We start from the raw sequence: 10630 nt of genomic DNA on the forward strand, positions 1-10630 counted from the left end.
GAAGCAAGACGGAAAATATAATGATATACTGAAATAACCGGAAAGAATTTCAACCAAAGACTAAAAATATAAATAAATTTCTCATGTAGACAATTTCTATTAAAATTCATTCTTTTATAGAGAAATAAATTTGCCACGACCCCAATTTTCCTTCGTAGGATGTCGTGACGACACCTAGTCTTTAAGACTAGGTAAGCCAAACAAACATGCGAAATAACTGAAATGATAATTTAAATCTCAAAACATCAAGAACTATATAAAATAAAATCAGCAGCTCAACATGTACATTTCCCAAAAACCTAGTAAAATATGAGTCACAAGCTCTAGATACAATGTTGAACAATCATATACACCACTGTCTATCAAAACATAAGGAAAAAAGAAAGAACAGGGTAGAAGGGGACTTCGAGGCCTGCGGACGCGGGCAGGTGTACCTTGAAGTCGCCAAAGGCAAGCAACTCAACGCGCTAATACCCAGGCTGATAGGATGTACCTGGATCTACACAAAATATGTGTAGAAGCATAATATGAGTACACCACAACGGTACCCATTAAGTGCCTAGCCTAACCTCGGTAGAGTAGTGACGAGGTCAGGTCGAGGCCCTACTGGAGATAATAAGAAGCAAGACAAAAAATATAATGATATACTGAAATAACAGGGAAGGGAAACAATAAAGAAATTACAGAAAGTAACAACACGGAAATCAAGGAAGCTAATAAAATCACGAAAGGAAAACAAGGATTTTACATGTTAAGGAAACAACAAACAAACAATACAGCAAATAGAGGAGATCAACAGGGGCACTCCCGAGGTACCACCTAATAGTCCCAAATCATAAAAATAACTCATAGTCTTTCCTTATATCACCATGGGGGCCATCATATTTTTGTTTTGAAAATTATTTTCCCGAAATAGCACCCCGCGTTTTAGCCCACCTTATCACACCGCATGGCTTCTAGTATTTTCCCTACTAGCCACGCATATCAAGCCCACCTTATCTCACCATATATGTTTCAATACCCAGGCCTTATACCACTGCATGCATATCAGTAATCACAACAACACGGCAGAAACCTCGTGCAAACAATAACAACAGCACGATAGAAACCTCGTGCACACAACCAAATAATCACCTCAACAGTAACACGGAAACCAAATCATAACACTAAAAAGAATGTCACTTAACAACTTACACCTTGCCTCAATAGAATCCACGGCCTTTGCAACTCAACACCAAACTCAACAGCAAGATATTTCAAGGATAGCAATTTCAAGTAAAGGATTTTCACAGTTTAATAATGAATATGGAATTAAGAAAGCAAGTAATTCAACTAAACATGTAGTACAAGTTGCAAATAAGAGATAAGACAAGTAGACATGTGACATTAGGCTAAACATGTTGACTATAACATGCCAAAGTAACTCAATTAGGGCATGAAAAGAAAACTACGTAGCTAAAACCGGAATTTCAACATTTAGCTTGTCTATGCACTCGTCACCTTGCATACACGACCTTCACATATAAAAAATTATCACAACAGTACCAAATCCTAAGGGGAATTTCCCCCACACAAGGTTAGACAAGTTACTTATCTCAAACCACGCTAAATCAATCAATTAGAAGGCCTTTCCCTCGATTTTCCAACTCTGAACGGCTCGAATCTAGCCAAACAAATTTCATACTATAAATATAACTCTAGAAAACTAATTTAAATGAATAAATTATTATCTTAGCAAAGAATTGAAAAACCGCCCCAAAAGGTCAACCTGGGCTCGTGCCTCAGAACCCGGCCAAAATTAAAAAATCCGAACACCCATTCGATATAGAGTCCAACCATACCAGAATTACACAAATCCGATACCAAAATCTCGCTGAAATCCCCAAAATTCGGCCTAAGAAGTTTCCTCCATTTTCCCCCAATTTATCCACCTAAATCCCTGATTAAATGATAAAATCAAATATAGATTAGTGGAATTTAATCAAAAACGAGTTAAGAACTCTTACCCCAACAATCCCTCTAAAGATCCCTCGAAAATTTGCCTTAAACTGAGCTTTCAAAGTCCAAATTGAGTAATAAGAAATATACCCTCAATTTTGAAACTTAAGTCTATTGCCTAGTTATTTACACTAACAACTCAAAAAGCTTATACGCGAACGCGATACACTCCATGTGATCGCGTAGCACTGCTTTATCGAAGCAATGTGATCGCGGTTACCCTCACGCGATCGCAGTGAACAAGAGCGTGGACCCGCTTCCCCCAAACTTCTCTACATGAACGCGACCTTCACCGCACGTTCGCGATGCACTGGGAACCAACCTTCCCAGATCCCGTCTCCCTCTAAGCGAACGCATAGAGTAAAACCATCAGTCCACCGAAAATCCCTTCGCGATTGCGTGCCAAACCTCGTGATCGCATTGAAGAAAACTAGACTTGAGAAAAATCAGCATCTTCAGCTATTCTTCAATGATCCGAAATACACCGAACATGGTCTGAATCAACCCTGAGGCCCCCGGGACCTCAACCAAGCATACCAACAAGTCCTAAAATATTCATACGAACACGCTCGAAGCGTCAAGTCACATCAAACAACAGTAAAATCACAAATCACGCATCGATTCGAGCCTAAGAACTTATGAACTTCCGAATTCTGAAACCAACGCCGATTCATACCCAAACAATTCTGATTAACCCTAAAGTTTGCACACAAGCCCTAAATGACATTACGGACCTATTCAAACTTCCAGAATCGGGATCCAACCCTGATATCAAAAAGTTCACTCCCGGTCACACTTTCCAAAACCTTCCAACTTTCACCAATTAACGCCAAAACGATCTACGGGCCTCCAAATCAATGTCCGGACACGCTCCTAAGACCAGAATCGCCATACGGATCTATTGGAACCGTTGAAACTCCATTTCGGAGTCGTCTTCACACAAGTCCAACTACATCAACTCCTACGACTTAAACTTCTAGTTTAGGGACTATGTGTCCCATTTCACTCCGAAACTCACCCGAAACTAAAACCAAAACCAAACATACCGGCAAGTCACGTAACCATAGTATAACATAGAGAAGGCAATAAATAGGGGATCAGGTATAATACGCTCAAAATGACCGGTTGGGTCGTTACATCCTCCACCTCTTAAAACAAACGTTCGTCTTCGAACAAGTATAGAGACATACCTGAAGTGGTGAAAAGATGAGGATAACAGTTACACATATCATGCTCGGTCTCCCAAGTCGCTTCCTCGACCGGATGACCCCTCCACCGAACCTTCACTGAAGCGATGTTCTTTGACCTCAACTTTCGAACCTGCCTGACCAAAATGGCCATCGGCTCCTCAACATAAGATAGATCCTTGTCCAACTGGACAGAGCTAAAGTCTAACACATGAGACATATCGCCGTGATACTTCCGGAGCATGGAAACATGGAATACTGGATGAACTGCAGAGAGACTAGGTGGTAGTGCAAGTTTGTAAGCCACTTCTCCAACCCTCTCAAGAATCTCAAAAGGCCCGATATACCTAGTGCTCAACTTTCCCTTCCTCCTGAACCTCATAACACCCTTCATGGGCTAAACTCGGAGCAAGACCCGCTCCCCAATCATGAATGCAACATCGCGAACCTTCCGATCCGTATAACTCTTTTGCCTGGACTGAGCTGTACAAAGTCGATCCTGAATCAATTTAACCTTTTCCAAAGCATTCTAAACCAAGTTTGTACCCAATAGCCTAGCCTTACCCGGCTCAAACCAACCCACTAGAGACTGACACCGTCTACCATACAAAGCCTCATACGGGGCCATATGAATGCTCGCCTGATAACTGTTGTTGTAGGCAAACTCCGCAAGTGGAAAGAATTGATCCCAAGCACCCCCAAAATCCATCACACACGTACAAAGCATATCCTCCAATATCTGAATAGTGCGCTCGAACTGCCCGTCCATCTGAGGGTGAAATGTTGTGCTCAACTCAACCCGAGTACCTAACTCATGTTGTATGGATCTCCAGAACCACGATGTAAACTACGTACCCCGGTCAGAAATGATGGATACCGGCATATCATGAAGCTTGACAATCTCGAGGATATAAACTCGAGCCAACTGCTCAGAAGAATAAGTAGTCACCACTGGAATAAAATGAGCCAACTTGGTCAACCTATCCACAATCACCCAAACTACATCGAACTTCCTCTGAGTTCGTGGGAGCCCAACAACAAAATCCATAGTAATCCGCTCCCATTTCCACTCCGGAGTCTCTAGCTTCTGAAGCAATCCACCTGGACGTTGATGCTCACACTTCACTTGCTGACAATTTAGGCACTGAGCTACATACTCCACTATGTCCTTCTTCATTCTCCTCCACTAATAATGTTGCCTCAGGTCCTGATACATTTTCGCGGTACCTGGATGAATGGAGTACCGCGAACTGTGAGCCTCGTGGAGAATCAACTCATGCAAACCATCTACATTGGGTACACATAGTCTGCCTTGCATCCGCAATGCACCGTCATCGCCAATAGTGACCTACTTGGAATCATCGTGCTGAACTGTGTCCTTAAGGACAAGCAGATGGGGGTCGTCATACTGACGCTCTCTGATACGATCGTGAAGAGAAGTCCGAGAAGCCACACAAGCCAAAACACGACCCGGATCAGAAACATCTAATCTAACAAACTTATTGGCCAATGCTGAACATCCAATGCTAATGACCTGTCCGCTGCTGGTAGATATGATAAACTACCCAAACTTTCCGCCCTACGACTCAAGGCATAGGCCACCACATTGGCCTTCCCGAATAATATAGGATGGTGATATCATAGTCCTTAAGCAACTCTAACCACCTCCGCTGATGCAAGTTAAGATCCTTCTATTTGAACAGATGCTGCAGACTCTGGTGGTCGATGTAGATCTTATAAAGGACACCGTACAAATAGTGCCGCCAAATCTTCAAGGCATAAACAATAGCTGCTAACTCAAGGTCAGGGACATGATAGTTCTTCTCATGTACCTTCAGTTGTCTAGACGCGTAGGCAATCACCCTACCGTCCTGCATCAACACCACACCGAGACCAATGTGCGATGCATCACAATACACAGTATAAGACCCCGAATCTTTAGGCAATACCAACACGGGGGCTGTAGTAAAAGTAATATTGAGCTTTTGAAAGCTATCCTCACACTCCTCGGTCCACCTGAACGGAGCACCCTTCTGGATCAATCTGGTCCTAGGTGCTGCAATAGATGAGAAGCCCTCTATAAATCGATGGTAATACCCCGCCAAACTAAGAAAACTCTGAATCTCCCTAGATGAAGACAGTCTGGGCCAACTCTGCACTGCTTCAATCTTCTTCGTATCTACCTTGATCCTCTCACTCGATACTATATGTCCCAAAAAAGCCACTGAATCTATCCAGAATTCACACTTCAAAAATTTTGCATAAAACTTCTTTTCTCTCAAGGTCTAAAGCACAGTCCTCAGGTGCTGCTCATGATCCTCCCAGCTCCGAGAGTACACCAAAATGTCATTAATAAACACATTAACAAATGAGTCAAGATAGGACCGGAATACACTGTTCATCAAGTGCATGAATATTGTTGGGCTGATGCCCAAATAACATCACAAGGAACTCGTAATGACCATACCAAGTCCTGAAGGCAGTCTTCAGGATATCTGGCTCCCGAATCTTCAACAGATGATAGCCCGAACGTAAGTCAATCTTGGAGAACACTCTGGCACCCTGTAGTTGATCGAATAGGTCATCAATACGTGGTATTGGATACCTGTTCTTCAGTGTAACCTTGTTCAACTAGCGATAATCAATACACATGCACATGGAACCATTCTTCTTCTTTAAAAACAAGACTGGAGCACTCTAAGGCGACACACTGGGTCGAATGAAGCCCTTATCGAGCAACTCCTGCAACTACTCATTTAAATCCTTCAACTCTGGTGGGGCCATACGATACGGAGGAATAGAGATCGGCTGAGTGCCCGATAACAAATCAATACCAAAGTCGATATCCCTGTCGGGCGGCATGCCCGAAAGATCCGTCAGGAATACATGTGGATAATCCCTCACTGCTGGAACTGACTCGATGGTAGGAGTATCAACACTGACATCTCTCACATATGCTAGATACGTATTACACCCTTCTCAACCATTCGATGAGCCTTTAGAAATGAAATAACCCTGCTAGGAACAAAATCTAAAGTACATCTCCACTCTAACCGTGGTAATCCTGGCATAGCTAGCGTCATAGCATGACAATCAAGAATAGCATGATAGGGCGACAACCAATACATTCCCAAAATAATATCAAAGTCTACCATATTGAACAACAATAGATCAACTCTGGTCTCAAAACCACCAAGAACAACTAAACACGACTAATACACACGCAACATGCTCCTTACGCCAGTAGGAAATATACACCTCGAATCGTGGTAGAAACCATTGAGAACACTTTGAAATCCATTTGCACATAACCCAGCTATCAGAACCGAATCTCTCTAACTCAACCAAGCCACACAGGTCGCCAAAACCCAAGAGTTGTGCCGCCGAGCACCTGTAGAGACTCACTACATCATAAGTACCCAAAGACCCGATCATATCTATTACCTTGCTGACCCAACCTACGACCAAGATGTACTATTTCTCTGAGTTCCTTCCGAATTATCCTCAAGTTTCCACTCCTCCTCGCCATAATACCATGGTCCTCAACCAAAACTCACCCTATGAGATCCTAGAATAAAACCACACCGCCCTAAGGCCCATAAGCCGTTGTATTCCTTTTCAAGCACCCCAAAAGTACCACAATCGAGACACCCGCTCCGAAGAGTCCTTATGTGAACCTGAAACTATTTCCTTTACCTTCCTGATACTGAAATGTAGAACCCATAGTGATATAGAAATACCGCGAGTCTCAACACCATCCAATGTAAATCTCACATTCTAGCCATATACAATTCTGAAAAATTCTCAATTGCTACATATAAATCTTGAATCCATTAGAACCTTATCGAGAGTCATCCACTCTACTCAAATCTCAATTGCATCGCCCAAACGGGCCGAACGACTTGTGCCCCATTAGCACGACAACACCCAAAGAAGTCACCCCATCTTAACGCAACCGAGCAAATTCCTACTCCATGCGCACTACATCCTTCACGAATTACAACTCAATCATTCCATGATTTTCATATACCCATAAAGTGTAATACATTATGCATCCAGAAATTTCCTTGCTTAAGTCATCCTTAAAACCAGCCTCTGCAAGTCATAGCTGATTCACAGTATACCTCAAACCGAAACCGACACGACACATAACTATGCAATCAAAGCGTCGATAGTAGACTCCCCCACTTGGCTCGAAGCCATAGATCAAAACACTCGATAACTCACAATACCCATACTCTATTACTACCATAATATAGCAGGGGGATTCAATTTAATCCTTCATAAGCTTACATAAAATAAACCATATAGTACCTCAAATCATTTATTAAGCTTGCATACATCCTCGTGACGATCATGTCGATTTTCTCAACCAAATTAAAATTCAAATCTCAACACATATACCCCGCTAGTAGAAAAGAAACTCTCAACACAACATTATAAGGATCACACTTCCATACATTACTCCACAGGAGATAACCTACCTGCTTAGCCTCAAATTGGCATCTTGCTATACCCTTTCGCAGCCACGATTACTATGCCATCACTTAATCTTCCTAAGTCTGAACTCACAACGAGACATGAAAATCTACCCCGTTCCACAATTAAACAACATGAAAAATCGTTCAACACATTCATAACTCGAGACTATACGTCACATCAAGATAACAATCTAGCACCCAATAGTCCTTTTTACATCTCAAGCAAACTATTCTCGTCATAATCAAACCATCTGGACACATCCGAAGTCTTATCATACTCATCATATAGCCATCCAGCCACTCATCATCATAAATTCCACTCCTAGGGACGCTACCAGACATGTAAGTCCAAAAGCAAGTGCTCACACAACTGAAATCCCCGTGCTCAAGCTACAGTCATAACTTGGTCTCAAGTCCTCCAGATTGGTCCATCATCAGCACACAAAAATCACATCTCGCTCCTCATCCATGGAATCACAAGCCGGCGATGCACAGCTAATGCCGAGCGCTCACATGCGCACATGAACACATGGATGGAATTCAAAGAGTTATGTTTTAAGCTGAATCAATTCTGCACGATAAGGAAAGAAAGAAGGGAAATTATCCTAAATACCATGTAGCCTCTCGAAGATAGTTATGGACGTCATCATACCGATCCGTAAGACTCTACTAGACACTTGCTCATGACCCATCGGCCCTCTCGTAAGGCTCAAAATGACTTTTAGAGGACCTCGGATCTGCATCAAAATTATTTTTAAACTTATCTTGACTTCGATCACGATTCCATACGTTGGAAGACATCGAATAACCCAATTGATCATATTCTATCCTTATCTTTGACTCGTAGCGATTTTAAACATCTGCCCATGTGGTTGCCTGAAATTCTAGCAAACTTTCCTTCAGTTTCTGGGAGGCATCAGAACTCAACAGGTTGAGACCTTTTTTAAATGCCTTTGCTACCCACTCATCCGGTACTGTTGGTAACAACATTCTTTCCTTTTGAAACCGGATCACGAACTCTCACAACAGTTCAGATTCTCCTTGGCATAATTCGAATATATCCGCCTTTCTTGCCTGGACCTTTCTTGATCCAGCATGAGCTTTGATAAACAAATATGCAAGCATTTCAAAAGAATCAATGGAATGATTAGGTAAGAGATAATACCAGTTAAGGCACCCTTCGTCAGGGTTTTGCCAAACTGTTAGCAAAACAGATTCGATCTCATGCTGGGCTAGGTCGTTTCCCTTTACTCCCGTAGTATAAGTCGTGATGTGTTCCTATGGATCTGAAGTCCCATAATATTTTAGTATATCCGGCATCTTAAAACTTTTTGGGATCAACTTCGGAGCTGCACTTGGTTTAAACGGCAACTGCATATACTTCTTGGAATCCGGTCCTTTTAACACCGGCGACGCTCCCGAGATCTGATCCATCCGAGCATGAAATTCCTTTGCATTCTGGTCCATTCGTTCATTCATTTCTCTTATGAATCTCATGAGATCAAATTTGAATGGGTCATTAATGTTGTTGTCGTTTCCAGATCCACTTCTGGTGCCTCCTGCCTCGTCAAAACCGAACTCCTCCCTTGGAGCGTTGTTCCCGGTTCTTTGAACTGCTTGATTTGCTGGAACGTTGGGAGGAATCGGGGCTCTTCCACTGGCATTATTGGAAGCAACCGATAGCGCCTGTTTCAACTCCGTCATCACCTGATCTTGTCTTGAGAGGTGAATCATAATTGCCCTTTGTTGCTCTCTCAGGATTTTGACCGTTTGAACGTGTTCATCATCCACATCATCAGGAGTTGGACTCCTCACATGTTGAAGATTTTGACCTTCGTGAACTGGAGTTGTTTCATCTCCTTTATTGTGGGTTTCGCTGGTTGAATCATTACGATGAAACACATCTTTACATTCATTATGTGCTCCAACACTGTAGACATTGTTGACATCGTTAGCTGCCATATCTGAATTTTCTTTTACTAAGAAAGGAATAAAAATTTGTTAGTAACAGATAAATGGATCAAAGCAATTACACAATTGTCTATGCCCCATGGTGGGCGCCAAACTGTTTACCCGTAAAACGGTACAGTTAAATTTGTAACGTGGTTTATAGACAAGTGAATCGATTTGACCCAAAAATATGAAATGAATAAGAACAGAAACAATATTATGAAATAAATTTAAAGGAAATACAAACGTGGCTATGAACTTAGCCTCTCTGGTAACAGGAGTGAGTATGATATTTTAGAATAAAGACAAAGAATAATATTGAAAAATGAGAGCTGACTTTTGTGTATAAAATATTTCGTATCTACAAATAATGCTAATTTCTCCATTTATAGCTTTATTTAGGAAGACAAGGTCCCCAAATCAAGCTCCTCTTTAATGAGAAAAATCCGTCATTGATGGCTGCATAACAGTTGATTGTAAATGCATATATTCTTTGTAATATCTGCTCATCGAATGCTATTCGATGTCAATATTTTGAATCTTTGTCATCGGCTACTCTGTCTTCGGGATTCATTCAGCACCGGTCACATATTTGCAATTGGTATCGATTATTCGCTGATTCATATCCTATCTGTCTTCAGCTCCACGTGTCACCTCTTCATTCGTCCAACTGTCACTAACCAATTTTACCGCATATATATTTTATTACTCATAAATATTTATATTCTTATTATTTACTCACCACATGATTAATCATCCTTTTGACCCAATTCTTTTCCTAAATTCTTTGTAAATGTTAAACCATCATTCTTTACTTCATCCCTCATTTTGTTAATTAAGTCCAATCGGGAACCATACTTTAGTGGATCTTGAGGGATGCCTAATCCCTTTCCCGTGAGATAACTTGAACCCTTACCTAAAATTTTACTAGTTTCGAAGACCATATATAGAATCAAAATAACATTATTTAAGGTATCCTAGTGGGTAAATATTAGGTGGCGACTCCATTCCTCT

The sequence above is a fragment of the Nicotiana tomentosiformis genome, chromosome 12, assembly GCF_000390325.3.
Source record: "Nicotiana tomentosiformis chromosome 12, ASM39032v3, whole genome shotgun sequence".
NCBI classification, from domain to species: Eukaryota; Viridiplantae; Streptophyta; class Magnoliopsida; order Solanales; family Solanaceae; genus Nicotiana; species Nicotiana tomentosiformis.